This window comes from Aphelocoma coerulescens, chromosome 1 (genome assembly GCF_041296385.1).
Source record: "Aphelocoma coerulescens isolate FSJ_1873_10779 chromosome 1, UR_Acoe_1.0, whole genome shotgun sequence".
Lineage (NCBI taxonomy): Eukaryota > Metazoa > Chordata > Aves > Passeriformes > Corvidae > Aphelocoma > Aphelocoma coerulescens.
In genome coordinates, this window is record NC_091013.1 from 17,034,853 (window position 1) to 17,052,132 (window position 17,280).

Genomic DNA, 17,280 nt, shown 5'->3' on the forward strand with positions numbered 1-17,280 from the left:
GAAAAAGATAAAAGACCCAGTCTGTTTGTTTTGTTCTTTAACAATAAGGAGCCCTAATTTACAAGGCTGCTAATTTATGTCATTTTTGTTCCTACTGCACAGGCTTAAAAAATTCTGGTAATATTTGCTGTAGTGTTCAGGAACATAAATCTGATAAAAGAATGAGTGTCTGCTGCTGTCTGAACCAATACCCTCTGCTGTGCTGACTCTTTGCACATGGGTTAACACTTTGACTGTGAAGTTAGAGGAGAAGCAAACTTGATGGCAGATGTAACTGTCTTCATGAAATGGAAATATTTATGTAGAAGTGTTTTGAAAAGCTTTTGGGTCATCTGAAGGAGAGCTTGTGTACCTGAAATTTAGTTTGTTTTTCCCAGCAATATGTCTTGATATAATAAAAACACTACTTCACCCCAAAAATCCAGATCCCTTTGCAGAGCCTTCCTACACTCCAGCAGATAAACACTCCCTCCTGCACAACTTGGTATCATCTACAAACTGACTGAGGGTGCACTTGATTTCCTTGTCCAGAGCATTGATAAGGGTGTTAAATAGGACTGGCCCCAATAATGAGCCTTGAGGGACCCCACTGGTGACTGGGCACCAGCTGGATGTTTCTCCATTCACCACCACTCCCTGGGCCCAGCCATCAGCCTGTTCTTAACCCAGCGAGGAGTCCACCTGTCCAAACCATGGGCTGCCAGCTTCTCCAGCAAAATGCTGTGGGAGACCTATAAAGGCTTTACTGCTGTCTGGGTAGACACATCCACTGCCTTTCCCTCTCCTGCCAGGCAGGTCACCTTGTCATAAAAGGAGGTCAGGTTGCTCAAGCAGGAGCTGCCTTTCCTAAATCCGTGCTGGCTGGCCTGATCCCCTGGCTGACCTGTATGTGCCACATGACGGCACTCAAGGTGAGCTGTTCCATGACCTTCCCCAGCACCGGGGACAGGCTGACAGGCCTGTAGTTCCTCGGATCCCATCTGTCCCCATAGACCTGTGAGCATCTAAGTGGCACAGCAGGTCACTAACTACTTCCTCTGGATTGCAGGGGTCTATTCTACTCCCCATCCTTGTCCTCCAGCTCACCCAGTTGCCCTGGGGCTAATAAGTCTTTATGGTGAAGACTGAAGCAAAGAAGGCATTTTCCAGCCTTTCCATCTCAGCCTTTTTCTCGCCCTTGGTTACAGTGTTTGCCTCCACATCCAACCAAAGATGCAGATTTTCCTTAGCCCTCCTTTTGTTGTTAATGTATTTATGAAACCACTTTTTATTATCTTTCACAGCAGTGGCCAGACTGAGTTCTAGCTGAGCTTTTGCCTTTCTGATTTTCTCTCTACATGACCTGACGACATCCTTGTACTCTGCCTGAATTGCCTGCCCCTTCTTCCAAATACCGTAAACTCTCTTTTCCCTCCCTGAGTCCAAGAGAAAGCTTCCTGTTTAGCCAGAATAGTCTTCCCCACTGGTTTATTTTTCAGCACATCAGGATGAGCTGCTCCTGTGCCTTTAAGATTTCCTTATTTAAAGTATGTCCAGCCTCCATGGACCCCTAAGGGCTAAGGAACTCTCTGAACCAGTGTCCTGAACAGGCCACCCTCTGGAAGTCCAAGGCAGAGGTTTTTTAAACCCCATTCCTTACTTCCACCTTCAGGTGTCCAAAGGCAAAATTTGGCCTTCTCCTTTCAGCTAAGCTGAAAATGGTAGGGAAAATATATATTACAGTGGCATTAAGAACTTAATTGATTTAAAGCTAAATTACCAGGAAGGACCTTCTACTGCCAACTTACAATTAAAGATTTGTATATTACGGTGAATCTGTAATACAAGACTAAGGTGCTACCACAGGATAACCATTTTAGTTGCCTGAATTAATAATTATTTAATAATCCATTTGTTTATTAAGAACTGAATTCCAGAACATAATCCAGATTTTCCACTCCCCTTGTGAGATGAAATACCACTATTTTCTTCCTAATTTTAATTTCTTCTATTAAATAAAAATACCTTATTGCAAGTGAGCTTTTAAAAAAATGATGTGTGCTGGTCATGTTCTTTGTAGAGCAATTTCTTATTAGGGGGAACCTGGAACATTTTTGCTTTCACACAGTCTGGTTGTCCTAACTACCAGCAGGACTTTTAGCTATTTATTTGTAAGAGAATCCAGTCTGGAAGTAAAAGATATGATTCTGCTCTTTTATATGCTGTTTTCTTTAGTCATCTAGAAATGGGCAATATAATGATGCATTCTTCTGAATTTCCATTTGATTTCAGTTACTGCCTCTAAGCAATATATTTTGGCTTTGGTTTACTTCCCACAGCCAAGGAGACCAGAATCTCATTTTGGCTTAATTGAAATAAAAATGCCATGGAAACTGTGAAAAGGCATTCCCTAGATGTAAAATCCTAGCCTTGTTGAATTCAAATACTGGCTAAACCTACCTCACTGTTGCCTTGGTCTACTTCTAGTGTAATCTTCATTACAGTGTCTATACCGAGTGTCTTTCCCATGCTGCCAATGGCGATTCTGAAGCTGAGGTGTTTTTTTATTTGTCCCCAGTGTTCTAGACAGCTGTGGAGGATGTGGTTTTTGGAGCACATTAAATGCCCTGTTTAAGCATTCTCATTGCCATCAGAGATGAGGAAAGCCCAGAGCAGTTGCCTGTGACTTCAGGCCAGAAGTGCTCCCACCAAGGCTTGCTTTGGTAGCAGTGTAGCCAATGCACTTGCCTGACTCTCTGGTTTCTTTTGGCAGTAATAACTGCCTGTTACCTAGGCATTTCTAGCCCATTTCCACAAGATTTTGAGGAATTTAGCATTTCTGACACTCATGTTTCTGTGTTGCGCTTGTTTGAAAACTTCCTGGAAGTTGTGAGAACTGGCAAACTGAGAAGGGATAGGGAAAAATGCTGCAGTCACAGAAATAATTTTTTTCTTATGAAAACAGGACAAAAATTATTATAATAATTGTAATTTTTTAATATCCCAAATCTCTTACTACAATCACAGCCTTATGGCATGTCAGTGTGACAGAGCTCTTATCATAAAGACCCTATAATCTGTTTTAAAAAGATAGACAGTAGAGATGAGCAATTCTGAAGTGTTTAATATATCACTTTAGAAACAATTATGTTTTCTGAATTGGAGTCCAGAAGCAGCCTACTGTCATGTATGCTCATAGTCATTTCCACTTAGTGCAGATTTGAAAATACAAATATTGAATTTGGTTATGTGTAACATATTTGGGGGAAAAGAATATTTTAAAAAATTTGCAAGTGCTAGTCTACCCTATGTAAAACTATATCCCAAAGGCCAAATTACACTATAATGTTACTTAACAATGCAATGAGCTGTAAAATAGGCAATTTTTATGCAGCTGAGCCCTCAAGCTTATTCTTCCTTCTAAGGCACTGCTTTCTTACTGTGGAAAGAAACAAGTGAGTAATATACATTGCTTTTTTTAATGTTCATTATGCTGCTATCATTTTTGAACAGGGAGGACAATGAGATAATCTAAATGATATAGATCACTTGTTTTCTTCCCTAATAGGAAAGATAATGAATGGCTTTGTTTTGATGGCTTTATTGCCTGCAAGATAATGAAATATCCCAGCATGGATTTCATCAGACTTTCTCTAGTCTCACTATGATACACCCATTAAGAGGCCAGATCTCCTCTTTGATATAATTGGAACCAGATATTACAAAGATTTTAGCACACTGTGAAAATCTGGGCATAAGTGTCACCAAAAGAATTACTGGGTCTTTAGATCAAGGCTGGCTTTGGTCATGAGAGACACAGAAGCACTATTAATATAGTTTATCAAAGTGAAATAACTCATGATGACAAAGGTATGAGGCTGTGAGTGCTTTGGTATTTAAACTTTGTCATTATTCACAGGGCTCAGGGCTAGAGAGCGTGTGCTGCTTAAATATCAAAATCCTTGCTCTGGTTCATTTGGTGGCTTTCAGGGGGTGGGGCACAGAGCACACAGGTCTGTCCTGTCACCAGCAAACTAGTCCTGTGGAGAGAGTCAAGCATCTGTGCATCAAGACAGCTGCAAGGCAGGACTCCTTATGGCATTAATTGGGGAGCAGTGTAGCCACCTGGGGTTTGAAAAGATAAGGTCATAGTGTCCTTCAAACAGCCATATTGTCTGTAGTATCACCCCAAGGATGATAAGGAGTGACTAGGACTAGAGGGAACAGAGATATATGAGCCCCATGAGGCTTTTTTCTCCTAAAGCTTCATGTTTTTATAATGAACAGCTGCACTTTTTATTTCTACAAGGATGACAACAAATGCGTGTTGGAATAAGACCAGGAAGACACATTGTATGAAAACAAAAGATATTCCCTATTTGATTCTTACATGAATAAGAAATGTTTGGAGCTGGAAGTAAGATAAGCCAGAGGGTAAGGTTATGCAGTGACTTAAAAAAGTTGTTGATTTGTCATATTTTTCTCTTCTTTTTTTTTTGACAATTGTTCATTGGGAAAAAGCCTGACACAGTTCTGAGGTTTAATATATGCCTTTTGGATGGAAGGGATCAGGAACCATAGGAGGCCACACAGAGATGAGTTGCAGAAAGTATAAAAAAAAGTGAGATGAAAGCCGAGGAGAATTTGAAGGCATCAAGGTAATGGGCTACGACACAGCCGATGTTTTATCATTTCTTTCTTTTCTCCTTGTGATCTCTGCAATAGATAATTACTAGCTCCCATCAGTGATTATTTTCTTGTATCAAAGTGTTATAGCAATGCTCCAAATAAAAAAATTGGCAGCAAATGTAAAATGAACCAGTGCACAGAAAAAGTTATTCTGCTTGCTGTAGTTTCCTTAAGATGACCCCTACACTCTCTAGAGCCAGAAGTTCCTGCCAAGGGAAGAGAATCACAGGTGTGATGCCTGCCTGGGCTTTCATCTCCTGAACTTCTTTCTTTTCCATGGAACAATTTACGTGAGGGGCTCTCAGCCAGACTTGACCACTGCAGTGCTTACACCATTAAATGCTGCATTTTGAGATGAAGAAAGGAAAGTGGGTTTCTGTTCTCCCCTCCCTCTCCTTATACTTGCCTGAAATGGGATTAGTCCTTTGCTATGTCTGAAACCACAGTTTTCTAAATGTGGCTGTGGAACAGTCCTTGCACCATGGCTTTTCTCCAAGATGTGAGACAGCTAAAAACCTGCCCTGAAAAACATCAGGTTATCTGATAGCTAGCATAGATTGAAACAAGATTCCAGGTTTTCAACCTATTTTGTGAAGAATAATTTGAGATTCTAAGAATTTAAGTGTGTCTCCAGTTGCTTCATGGCTCCTTTCCCACCAGTGCAGATAGGGAAGCTGAAGGGAGATGGTGTGGTACTTACACTGCTGTTTTCATGACTGCTATAGGCAAGTTGCAGACACATCAGGGGCTCTGTCTGATGAAGGAAAATAGCAGGAATGCCAGGTTGGACTGCTGTCTGAGCTTCTAATCAGTCACAGCTCTGCATGTCTGATTCAGTATTCTACAGTGACACTTGTTTTTTAAGAACACTAAAGCTAAATTATTTTTGAGATTAAACTAAAAGAGAGAGTTGCCTGTCTGTGTGCTGCATTCTAATGTTTTCACTGTGTGTGGCCTTTTTGGTCCATGCAAATTTATGTCGCTTTTTTTACAAAGCATGATTTAATTCATGTTTGAATTGCTTTTGCTGGATTTTTTCCATGCGTTTTCAGAATTCAGATTTACAGGAGAGGAGAAACAGGCAATAAGCTGGTTTTCTCCCATAACAGACAGGTATTACAGGGAACCCTAATGTGAATAAAGACTGGAGTTTACTTTGTTCATCTCTTGGTGTTTGTATGCCACCCAACATCTCCAGCCCAAATGTTTGACAACTACTCAACTACTGAAACACAGCAGCACCTGTTTTGGTTTTTTTTTTTGTTTGTTTGTTTGTTTGGTTTTTTTTTGGTTTTTTTTGGGTTTTTTTTGTTTGGTTTTTTTTGGTTTTTGGTTTTTTTTTGGTATTACTAGGACTAAATTTTGGCAGCAAACAGATGCTCTGGGACATAAACTTGTGCTAAACATTTGCACAACATAAGCTGAAGCTGGAGATATATCAGTCCTGCTGGAATACCTGTGATGATTTCAGCAGAGATTGCTCCCCCAGGTGGAGCAAATACAAGGTCTTTTTGTCCACCTCAGGGTAAATTAAGCCAGAGCAGGTAAAACTCTCTTCTAGTGAATATTAAATCAACATAGCAGCTGGTACAGGACTGATTAAAAAGAACTCCAATCACTTCTCCTCATTTGGATGGAGAAGTGTTCCTCTCCAGCAGGGAAGGGATAAAAAATGGTTCAACTGTCATTTCTGTAGAGCATGTATGACCATGGTTATATTTCCCTTTGAAGGCCCCACCCAAGGAAATGAGTAGAAACATTTTGAAGACAGTCCTTGAAAGGCTGGATTTCTCAAGCAAGAAATGAAAAAAAAAAACAAGCCCAAACCCACAGTAAGGCAGATAATAAAATGTTCAGTTTTATTTCTTCCCCAGTGGCCTGAAAAGATTATTAGAAAGATCATCAAGGTCTGCTCTGACAGCTACTCCTAAACTCGCTGGGACTTAAATGGGTTAGGAGAGAATTCCCTTAGGCATTGTGGCAACAGAGTTATTGATGGCTTCTTTGCCTGGTTGGATAAAGATTGGTTGCCTCTTCTGTTGTGGGCCAGGAATAGTCAGCACACATGCTAGAAGAGAAGAAGATTAATAACAATTAATGTGTTTATTTTGCCTTACTGACATTTTAATATGTATTGATTGGAATTTTGCTTTTATAAGAAATATTAATCTTTTTTCTGTCACTCACAGCAGTATTTTCTCCTGCCTAGTGATGTGCCATATCCTCTGCTTCCTTCAAGTCCCCGTTCTTCCCCTTGTCCTGGCGTTCCTCACTGCCCTGAGGAACCTCTTGGACTGCACTGAAGTTTCTGTCTGGCTTGAACCCAGGGAACTTTGTCCACACGGAAACCACCTTGGTGAGGACACTGATATGTGTGAGAGCCTCCACAGAATATGGACTTAAGCCACCACTTGGGTAGTTGTCTCAACATAAAATCATAGAATGGTTTGAGTTGAGAGGGACCTTTAAAGGTCATCTAGACCAAACCCCTCTGCAGTGAGCAGGGACATCTTCAACTAAATCAGGTTGCTTAGAGCCCCATTCAGCCTGACCTTGAATGTTTCCAGGGATGGGACATCCACTATCTCTCTGGGCAACCTGTTCCAGTGCCTCACCACCTTCACAGTCAAGAATTTCTTCCTAATATCTAATCAAAACCTTTCCTCATTCAGTTTAAAGCCATTACACCTTGTCCTATCTCTACATGTCCTTGTAAAAAGTTCCTCCCCAGCTCTCTTTTATCTCCCTTTAGGTACCTTTCCCTTTAGGAAGATGCTATAATGTCACCCCATAACTTTCTTTCAAGGCCTAACAACCCTAGCTCTCTCAGCCTGTGTTCATGGGAGAGGTGCTCCAGCCCTCTGATCATTTTCATGGCCTCCTCTGGACTCTCTCTGGCAAGCTGATGTCGTTCCTGTGTCAGGGACCCCAGAGCTGGATGCAGTATTCCATGTAGGGTCTCATGACAGCAGAGTAGAGGGCCAGAAGCCTCTCCCTCACCCTGCTGGTCACACAGTGTTTGATACAGCCTGGGATACAGGTGGCTTTCTGGGCTGCAAGTGCACTTTGCCAGCTCATGTCCAGCTTTTCTTTGGATACTGGTGATTGCCCTCACCCAGGTGTAGCACCTTGCACTTGGCCCTGTTGAACCTCATGAGGTTTCCATGGCCCCAGTTCTTGAGCTTCTGGTCCTTTGGCTCCTCTGCCCCAGCCTCCTCTTCTTCTTGTCCCAGACCTAGGTCTGACTCTGCTGTACCTGGACAATGTTTTCATTTCTTGTTGTTTTGATTTATATCCTTATTCATAAAAAGCTGGTCCCTCCCTCGGGTTGCTTGAGTGCCACTGAAGATACAATTAAGTACAAATTCTTTCTTTATCCCAGGTAGGTCCCAAATGACTTACAGCAGCTGTTCAGGGGAGTTTCCCAGTGCTCCTGCATGTTGAGAGGTTTTCTGGGTTGTGTCAGTGAGGGAAATGGGTGCACTGTCCTCAGGGAGGGCTGCACTTCTGGGCATTTCAGCTGCCAAACTCTCCAGAGCATCTGTGGAGTGTGAGGACTGTGAAGCTTAGCTGAGTTTATCAAGACTGTATGGGAAGGACAGTTCTAGTTTCTGATGCTAGCTTCCATTTTCTACTGCATTTTAAGTCCCTCTGAAGCAAAGGGTAAGAAGGTGGAAATAAAGGCTCTGGAAAGTTACATGGCTAAGCAGTATCCTGTTCACTGCTTTTATTCTTGGAAATGGTTGTACTCTTCTTGATAAAATTTTCTGGAAGAATTAGTCAAAATTAGATATCACATATGGACAATTTCAGTTCAGACAGATGAAATTGTGTAAGGAATAATTAGCTCAAAAGCAGGTCTTCTAATATGAAATGTCCAGCCACTTTCCTAACAGGCCTCACTACTAAATTTGCTATGACAAATCCTTGGTATTGATTTTGTTGGCTGGCTGTAGAAAGACAGTTTTCTGACTCCAGCAATTAAATTTAGTTAATTAGAATAAATGGCTATGCCATTTGTCAGGATCACCAATTACTTGCCTGTTTCCTTGTTCCATGCACAGGTTCTCTTATGCTGCCCCAAAGACCATCAGACCATGGAATAAAGTTCCCACAAACTGATACTATCTTTTTATATCTGAAGTTGTCTCTTTGCAGTAGCCAAGCCAAGCGTTTAAGTAACCATACTGCATGATTTTCAAGACTTCCAAGAGGAACTGCTTGCAAAAATATATTTATTGCCTAGCAGCTGTGTATTGTCTCTATCCAACTAGGGTATTTTAGCTATGGTTCTACTAGTGCTGAGTGTAACACAGTACTAGACCCTCATTTTAAGAAGACAATCTGTTCACTGAGTGTTTGCAGCTACTTAGTGAGTCCAAGACTATGGAGATAAACTTCATAACAAATGAGATGAAGGGGCCTAGGTTTTGTAAACTTGTCACACTGCATCTTAAGTCATTCTCTGCCTGGACATGCCTCTGTTCTGATGCTTGGTTTAAGAGCTGTCTGTTAAAGGGCACTTTAAAGAAGTGACAGCATAGATTTTATGCTATTCCTGATTGTCCTGTTTTTCAGCTCTGAAGGCAGTGAGCTAGATTTTTTTCAGAGTATTTTTTATAAGGCTGCACTAAAGGGCTGTTAGTATAGGGGCAGAGAGGGAAGAAGATCTTTCTCCCTCTGCTTCTCTACAGGCAGGAGATTCAATCAAGGCATTATTTTGATGTATCTAGAAAATGTGAAACTTTCTGTTGTGCTCACAAAGGGTGATGCTGATTAGGAGAGAATTGGAACATTGAGTGCTCAGCTGGAACAGGAACAAAGGAGAGGTGTCGAGCCTGTGATGTGTCTCCACAGTGAACACTGCCATTCAAGGTCATACAATGAGTTCTCTTGCCCGAGCTCTTCACTCCAGCATAATCTTTGACCTCATCTCCTCCTCCTCCTCCAGGGATTCAGAAACCCTCCTTTGTGCCCTACAGTAACCCTAACAAGGCTGGGCTGGGAATCAGGAAAGCTGCCTTTAGGGGCAAATGCACAGCTCGAGTTCAGCCCTTCTGCTCTGCTGCTGAGCACTAGGAGTTGTTGTGGAGTCAGGAATTCAGAGGCTCTGGGGCCAGGTTGTGCAAAAGGCATCTGGGCTGGGCTGTGTGCTGTGATGCAAGGCAAGGCGTAATGCCTCTGTTCTGAACACTGCATTTCATTTGTATGTCCATGCCTGAACAGCACTGGGGCTGTTGGGATTACACTTGTGTAACACCACAATTCAGTCACAATGGCAGGGTGCCTGCAGCAGGCTGAACCTGTTTCTGTTCCCTTTCTGTGTGAGTCCTTCAAAGCTTAAGGTGTGCTGGGTAGTGCACTAAGTGCTCTCACAAAAACCTGGGTAAGACTCAAGTAATGTTAACCCTTTGCTGAGGTGCATTTTCTTAATGACAATACAGAACATGACATCATTCTGTTCTCAACCTTACTAGGGGGTCTAACAGGTCTATTGGTTCTGTCCCTATGGGCCTCAGACAAACCTCATCTCCGGCTTTCCTTAATGCAAGTTTTTTTTAAAAAAAGTTGCTTGATGCCAAAAGCAACCTGTCCTCACAGCTTTCTGCATCAATCAATTGGATAGTTAGTGACTGGCCATGAAAAACAAAGCAAAGACTAGAAGAACAATCTGAGGAAAGGGATGCTTTATGGGGCACCCATGGAAACTGCAGTTAGTTTCTTACACCCCATGGTGTGATAAGAATCTGTAGCAATCAGCATCCAGAGACCTTCTTGGATATTTCTGAGATGAAATCAAGCTTCACATACTGCTGGCTTCTCCTGGGCACTGTGGATGCCCAGGGAAGCTCGGAGGCAGTATTGATAGCTGCTGTGGTGTGGTGGTTGTAATACAGCAAGAGATGCACCTTGCCAGGCAGAAGAAACCTCTCCACTGGCTTGCAAGGCTAACTACTGCATATGCTGCCATAATTCTTCTTGCTCAAAGGACAGTCCAACAGAAGAGCTGCACTAGGCAGGCTTCAGACAGGCTGTGCCCACTTGAACTGATCCCCAACCTGGAAAATCAGAGGTGTCTAGAAGAACCAAATGGAGAGGAAGACTCATTCTCATCTTAATTCCCACAGGACTTGAGCTTTCTTTGCACAGAGTTGTCAGTTGTCAGTTGTTTGTTGGTGCCTTTGGAGCTCAGGTTTAGTTTTCCCTCTGCAATGGGCACTATCCCACAGGGTCTGAGCAGGGTTGGTGACAGTGGCAGGATCCACCAACAGTCCCAGAGGAAGCAAGGTACTGACTCATGTCCAGAATCCATCTGGCAGCAGCAGAGACACTGCTGCAATGGGAGTTTGAGGTTCACACAAGATGCAGGGCCAGGCAGGACTGGGACTTGACAATGACCAGGATGCCAAGTAGCAAGGGGTGCCACAGGGGACAGGGACCTGTGGTGTTAGCCCAGGCAGGGCCAGGGAAGCTCCTGGTTCACATGGTTCAAATCTTAACATCTGTCTTTCTCTAAAGGAGTTTTACAGTGAACTGTTTTGTAACAAGTATTTTGTTTTGATTGGATGCCGATAAGGTGAAATATGAATCCATACACACTTAAAAAGTAGGTTTATTTTCCTGAAACTCTTCAGTACTACCATGAAGTCCAGTATGGACTATTAAGACTCTGCTCAAATTATGTCATTCTGGAAATAGTACCAAAATATCTTGACCACCCAATTAGCTTCCTCAAACCAAGATCACCTCATTCTTTTTTTTTTTTTTTTTTTTTTTTTTGACATAGAATATTTGCTTTGATAAGGAATTAGGAACAAAATGAGCTGAAAACAGCACTGAACACAGCCTCTTGTATTTCTCCTCTTCTATAAATGCCATTCTCAAGATCTTGGTGTGTGCACTTATTTCAGTGTGCAGGCACATGAAACAGTTCTGGAATAGTTCAAGTGTGGTGGAGAGGACTGCATGAGAAAATTCCTGTAACCCTGGCAACACCTTGTCTTGAAAACTACTAGCTTCTTCCTTTGTATGTCTTGCTTTTCTTAAACCTAGCAACTAGGTCAAATCCTCTAGTTCTCTGACATGTGAAGCTAAACACTTCAGGTGATTATAGACACACTTGTTAGAATGGCAATGAGAAAGGCTTTTTGTGCTAGTATTAACAAATATACTATTGTACTATGTGATTGATAATTAATTCACACACATTTTTGGCTAGCTTTTTTCCCTAGTGTTTATATCTGTGCTTGCTTGTGTGAATGCATTTGAGTAGATTAATATTTGAGTACTTCTCCAAATTAAAAACATTTTATAAATTGCAATATGAATGAGGAAACTCCCTTCTCAGATGAAGAATGAAGAACCATGGAAAAAACAGTGAGGCACAATTTTCCTGGATTTTCTCTGTATATTGCTCTGTATAGAGAAACAGGCATTCTTTAGACTGATCAGACAAAAATGAAAGAATAGATCAACAACAAAAAAAGACAATGTGAAAATCAAGATTATGACTGCAGAAAAATGGTGCTCATTTATACTTTGTAATGTACTTTAAAGCAAATAAGAAGTTTATTCAACAGAGTAGGTGCCCAAATGGACATATTACATCACAGAAAACCTTACAAATAATTAAACATTATTATGTTTCCAACTGAATCCAGTAATTCTTAACTTGATGATAAAATATGCCAATTCCCATAAACAAATTTGAATTCAAAATGCTGAATGCAGTCAAACTAGAAACTTAGGCAATATTCATCCCATAATTCTAAAAGAATAATTAAAGGCAAGGAATTAGATGGGAAATAGTATAAAACACAACATAGATTTGCCATCTCCTGACAGTAGACTATGTCAGTCTAACCTAATGTGTATCCCTCATGATTCAATTAAGTTTTTTGTGTTAATTTGTATGTGATAACTAAGGAAATGTCTGATAAGCAGATTGCAAGGGGTGAGGGGAGCTAATCAGTAGTAGAAAAAACAAGAACTGAATTCCTTAGGTACTGGATATGGGACTCAGAAATACCTTAGAGTTTGGCTGAAAAAGTACAAACATGCTGATGAGTTCTTGGTGGTAACAGCTGGGAGGTAGGAACAGTACAGGAACAAAAGGATGACCTTAAATCTTGACATAAGAAAGAAATAATGACCTTATAGAAGTCAAAATTACAAGGTCGCTAAGTAGCTAAAATTCCTGCTGTAAGCTGGAGTTCATCAGCTGGAAACAAAGGAAGAAGGAACAAGACTTTGTTATTCTAAGCAGCTGCAGGGCGAGCAGGTTGAGATGCAACTGTGGGAAGGCCAACAAGGGGCCTGTGGCTGGATCAGGAAGAGTACTTTCAGCAGACACTGGAAAAGTCTTATTTACCCTCTGTGAACTACTGGTAAGGTCCCACCCAAAACACAGCACATGGTTGTGATGATCTGTCCTTTCTGAAGAAGAGTAAGAACAAGGGTAAGAAGGAGAGGAGAATCAGAAGAAAGGAAAACCCATTTTCTGGCAGCTAACCAAAGGACCTCACTGCATTTAACTGACCCAAATGCTGATACAGGAACAACAGGAAATAAACAAGGACAAGAATAATTTCCAAGTGGAAATGAGCTCAATTCTCCTAACCAGTAGATGATCACTGATATGAGTAAAAGATAAACTTAGATACTTGTCTCTTTATGGAAAAATGTGTGTGACATGGCTAATAGAGATAACAGAAAACTAGATCTGGTGATTCAAGAAAATTCCTTCTCTGCTAATCAATCTCTTCACATGGTCTTATCCTTAGGAAGAGGAGAAGAATTTGGGCAAAAACCCACCAAATTCTCTTATCTTTCAAATGGGCATGAAATGGGAAAAGGGGACATAGTGTCTGTCTGAATATTGATCTATTCAGCTATGCAGTAGAGTGCTATTCTGAAATACTTTCCTATCGGAATAAACCAGAACAATCTGCTCAAAATACAGTTTCCTCGTTACCGAGTAGTAAGTACTGAAGAGATATTCTTACTTATTTAATCACCATTATCAATGCATTTACTAATACTCATCTAAAAATAGAACCTGTAAAACATTGCAGGGGCTATACAGAGGTGTGTTATAATGTACAGACATGTGCAGAGGAATTAAATTACAGAATAGGAACAGGGTGTAAAAACACAGCAATTATTTAGGTAATTCCGACTACGAGTGCTAGACAAAGGGAGAGTCTATAAATGTCTCTTACTTGTTGACTCCCTTCCGAGACATCCTATACTCTGTGTCAAATAGAGGATATCCAGTACAGAGCACACAAGTTGACAGAGCCAAACAATAAGATGGATGATGATGCCAACGGAAAATTTTACCTAATGGAAGGGGTCTGCTGGAAAAGTGCTGCAGGAGAGGGATATGAGGTTTGCATTTAGCAAAATTATCCCTGAAATCCAGCTTGTTTATGAATCTGCTGCTTGTATTTTAAAAGGTCCCTCATGAATAGCTGTACAGTTTGCAAAGTGATACTGGTAGGATGAAAAGAAAGGACATTTATTTTATTGAGATTTACAAGTAGCACAAACTTCATTGCCTGCTTTTGCTGCAGTTCTCAGAGACTAAGCAGAGACTCAGTTTTCAGAGACTCTGCTTTTAGGTATTTTTTTTCCATGCATTTGGAAACAAAACCAAAAGCTGCCTTATATGACTGTACATAAGAACTTAAATAACTGTCTTTTTGTATTTCTTTCTTTCTCTTTTATGTAGAAAATATTGCTAAATCACTGATGCAATTATTTAATTCCTTTGTCTCTATGTCTTCCACTTGACTATCAGGGTGTCATTATGGTAAAGGCTTTTCTTTTACAAGGGAAAAACAAAAGTACTGATGTTACTTCTGGGAATGATGATAAAATTGTTCAGTTGTGGGGGGTCATATGTGCTGGTAATTACTTTTATATTTAGAATTGGAAATGACAATCTGAAATCAGAATATCTCAGTAGTAGTAATGCATTTTAATTTCTGACAAGTGAAGTATTCCCAAGGAAATGACAGATGTTAGAACTACAGTAAATTACATATGGCTTAAGATACTTCAAAAAGTGGCAAAACGTTATAAAAATTCCTTAATTGCCTACAGTAACAGTGTGAATCAGTCTTTGCTAATATCCCAAATTTTTACTAGGTGAAAAAAATTTGAAGGCTCTGGCAGACTGCTGAAGAAATTCTGTTTTAACACATTTTGATCTCTTCTTGCCTAACAGCAGCTATCAATAAACCCTTTTTTCCATCGTTTTTAAGTTCAAGAAGTAAAAAATATGTTTTAGATTCAAGAGATTAGGGATCATTTCAGTTCATATCAAGGCAGATGCAGTGACACGGTTCTGTATCCAAACAAGACTTTTTCTTACTGGAAAGTTCAAAACAAGCCTTACAAAAGTTTACATGTAACTTGAGTTGGTCTGAAGTCCATACTCAGGACAAAAGCTAAGCTTGGCTTAATCTGAAACCACAATTATTTTTAAACGCCTCAGATGGAACCAAATCGAAGCTACTATAGTGGCTACGCCTTCTGGGCCATTATCTGTATATGAACATGAAGGAATAATGCATTGCCTGTTCTAGATGACTGAAATGGAGTCTGGAGTGGCAAGAGGGAAACTGGATCACCAGACAAATGCTGGACAAGAACTTTGTTTGATGGCACCTCCAGTCATGTTTTATGTGAAAGCCTTTGAACCTCTGGGGATGAAACTTCCCTTGGGCTCTCTGCTTTTATTCCAGACGTGGAGCAATGAGTAAGCAACTTTCAGGACGAAGCCTCCTCACAGAACTGACTGCCATCTGGTCAGTGGTAAGGTGATGTTTGATGCTCAGGGTTATGGTGTACCACATGTTCTGGAGACCCTTTCACTGATCACACTTCTTGCTGGCAGGGTGGCTGTCCTATCTGGTCCTCTTGCTTCATTATCCATGCTGCATTTTACCCTATTTCTCCTTCCTTTCAGGGAATTTGAATTGTTATATCCCTACATAAAGGATTTTGAGTACTTTTCTCAAGAATTAAGAGGCATATGCTATAGTTTGCCATTTGTGTAACCACCAGTGGTTTTCTGGGAAACAGTTTGTGGATGCCAACTCCAGATTTGAGTGGGAAGTGTCTCTGAGGGCCTCAGCAGTGACAACTGCTGAATCCTTCTTTCCACACCAAAAAATAGCACAAGTGCTGTGTCACCCCATGCTTGAACCATCACACTCCAGATTATTTTCTCCTGCCTTGTTTCAGAAAGTTTAATGCACTATGTTTCCCCAACCCTGATATCAGCGGCTTATTCTGAAAGAGATGGAGTAAGATGGCGATGCAGATCTAAAGGAGTAAACACTCTCCACTCTCTCATGAGGGAAAATACATCTTTATTGCCAGAAAGACACCTAAAAATAAGAAGCAGCAAATCAAGTCACTATGAAATGCGTTAACAAAACTCTTCAAGAAAATCAAGGAGATGTTACTATTATGTCTGCATTCAAAACATAGGAGGAGTGCACTTGAAACTCTTGAAATTACCCAGAACCCCTGAGTGTGCTGTGAAAGATATGTGGTGAAGGCAGTGCATAGAGAGAGATCAAACTCCTCATAATAACAGAGAGGGGACAGGAGCTCTTGAGAGTGTTTGTGGCAGAATCCTGTTTCTATTTCAAGTACTGTTTTGTCAATATGTTTGTGTTGCTGTTGTGCTCAGAAGTGCTTGCACAGAGAAAGATCCCTGCATGCTGGGTGCTGACCAAAGGCCATCCTTGCCCCCCACTGGACAATATAATAAGCATACAAGCTTCTCTGGGTAGGGGTGGTAGACAGCGATTGCAGAAACAGCAGGTGCCCTTTTCCATGCCAAAGTTTCAGCAGCCACTCAGCAAAAGGTGACTTGAAAAGGAGAGTGAAGTAGGCATAGAATGGAGAAGCTGAAGAGAGTTTTTGTAGAAATAATTATGTGCAAAAGCACTTAGGGGTGCTTTAAAAACTCCAACAAAGCAGTGTTGCCTGGCTTCTGTGGAGTGACAGGCAATGAAACATTCAGTGGTGTTAGCTCAGGTATGGCAGAGAACAGGGAGAAAGAAGACTCCATACAGTCTGACTCCTGGGATCTGGGGCCCCGAAGCCATCAAGCAGGTGCTGAGCAGAAACTCCCTGCCATGTAACATTGTAGAAAAATTCTTGCTACTTAAATCCAGTAAAAAATGTAAAGACTACAGTTATATCACACGTTCTTGTTCGGCCTTTCCCATTCAGATATCTGTTTTTCTAGGCACACAGGCAGTCAGGAAACACATCAGTATTTCAAACAGGATTGAGTCTCTACGTATGATCAGCAACAGAAACACACATGATGAATAAACCATTCCCTGTCATTGCTCCCTGAATATACCAGTATTTGGGAAGCTATCAGCAGTGGTACAGAAGTATTTTTTCCAGTAAGAAAAGACTATTTCAAATCAGGAGAAAAGTGGTAAATCCAGCAAGCTGACAGACTCAGTGTGTGTGCGTGCAAGTGTGTAGGAAAAATGCAATCAGTGCACAAGGGAAAAAGACAATACTTTAACCTTGCAGCAACATTCTGAGGGCTGTAGAGAGCATGGTATTTAATCA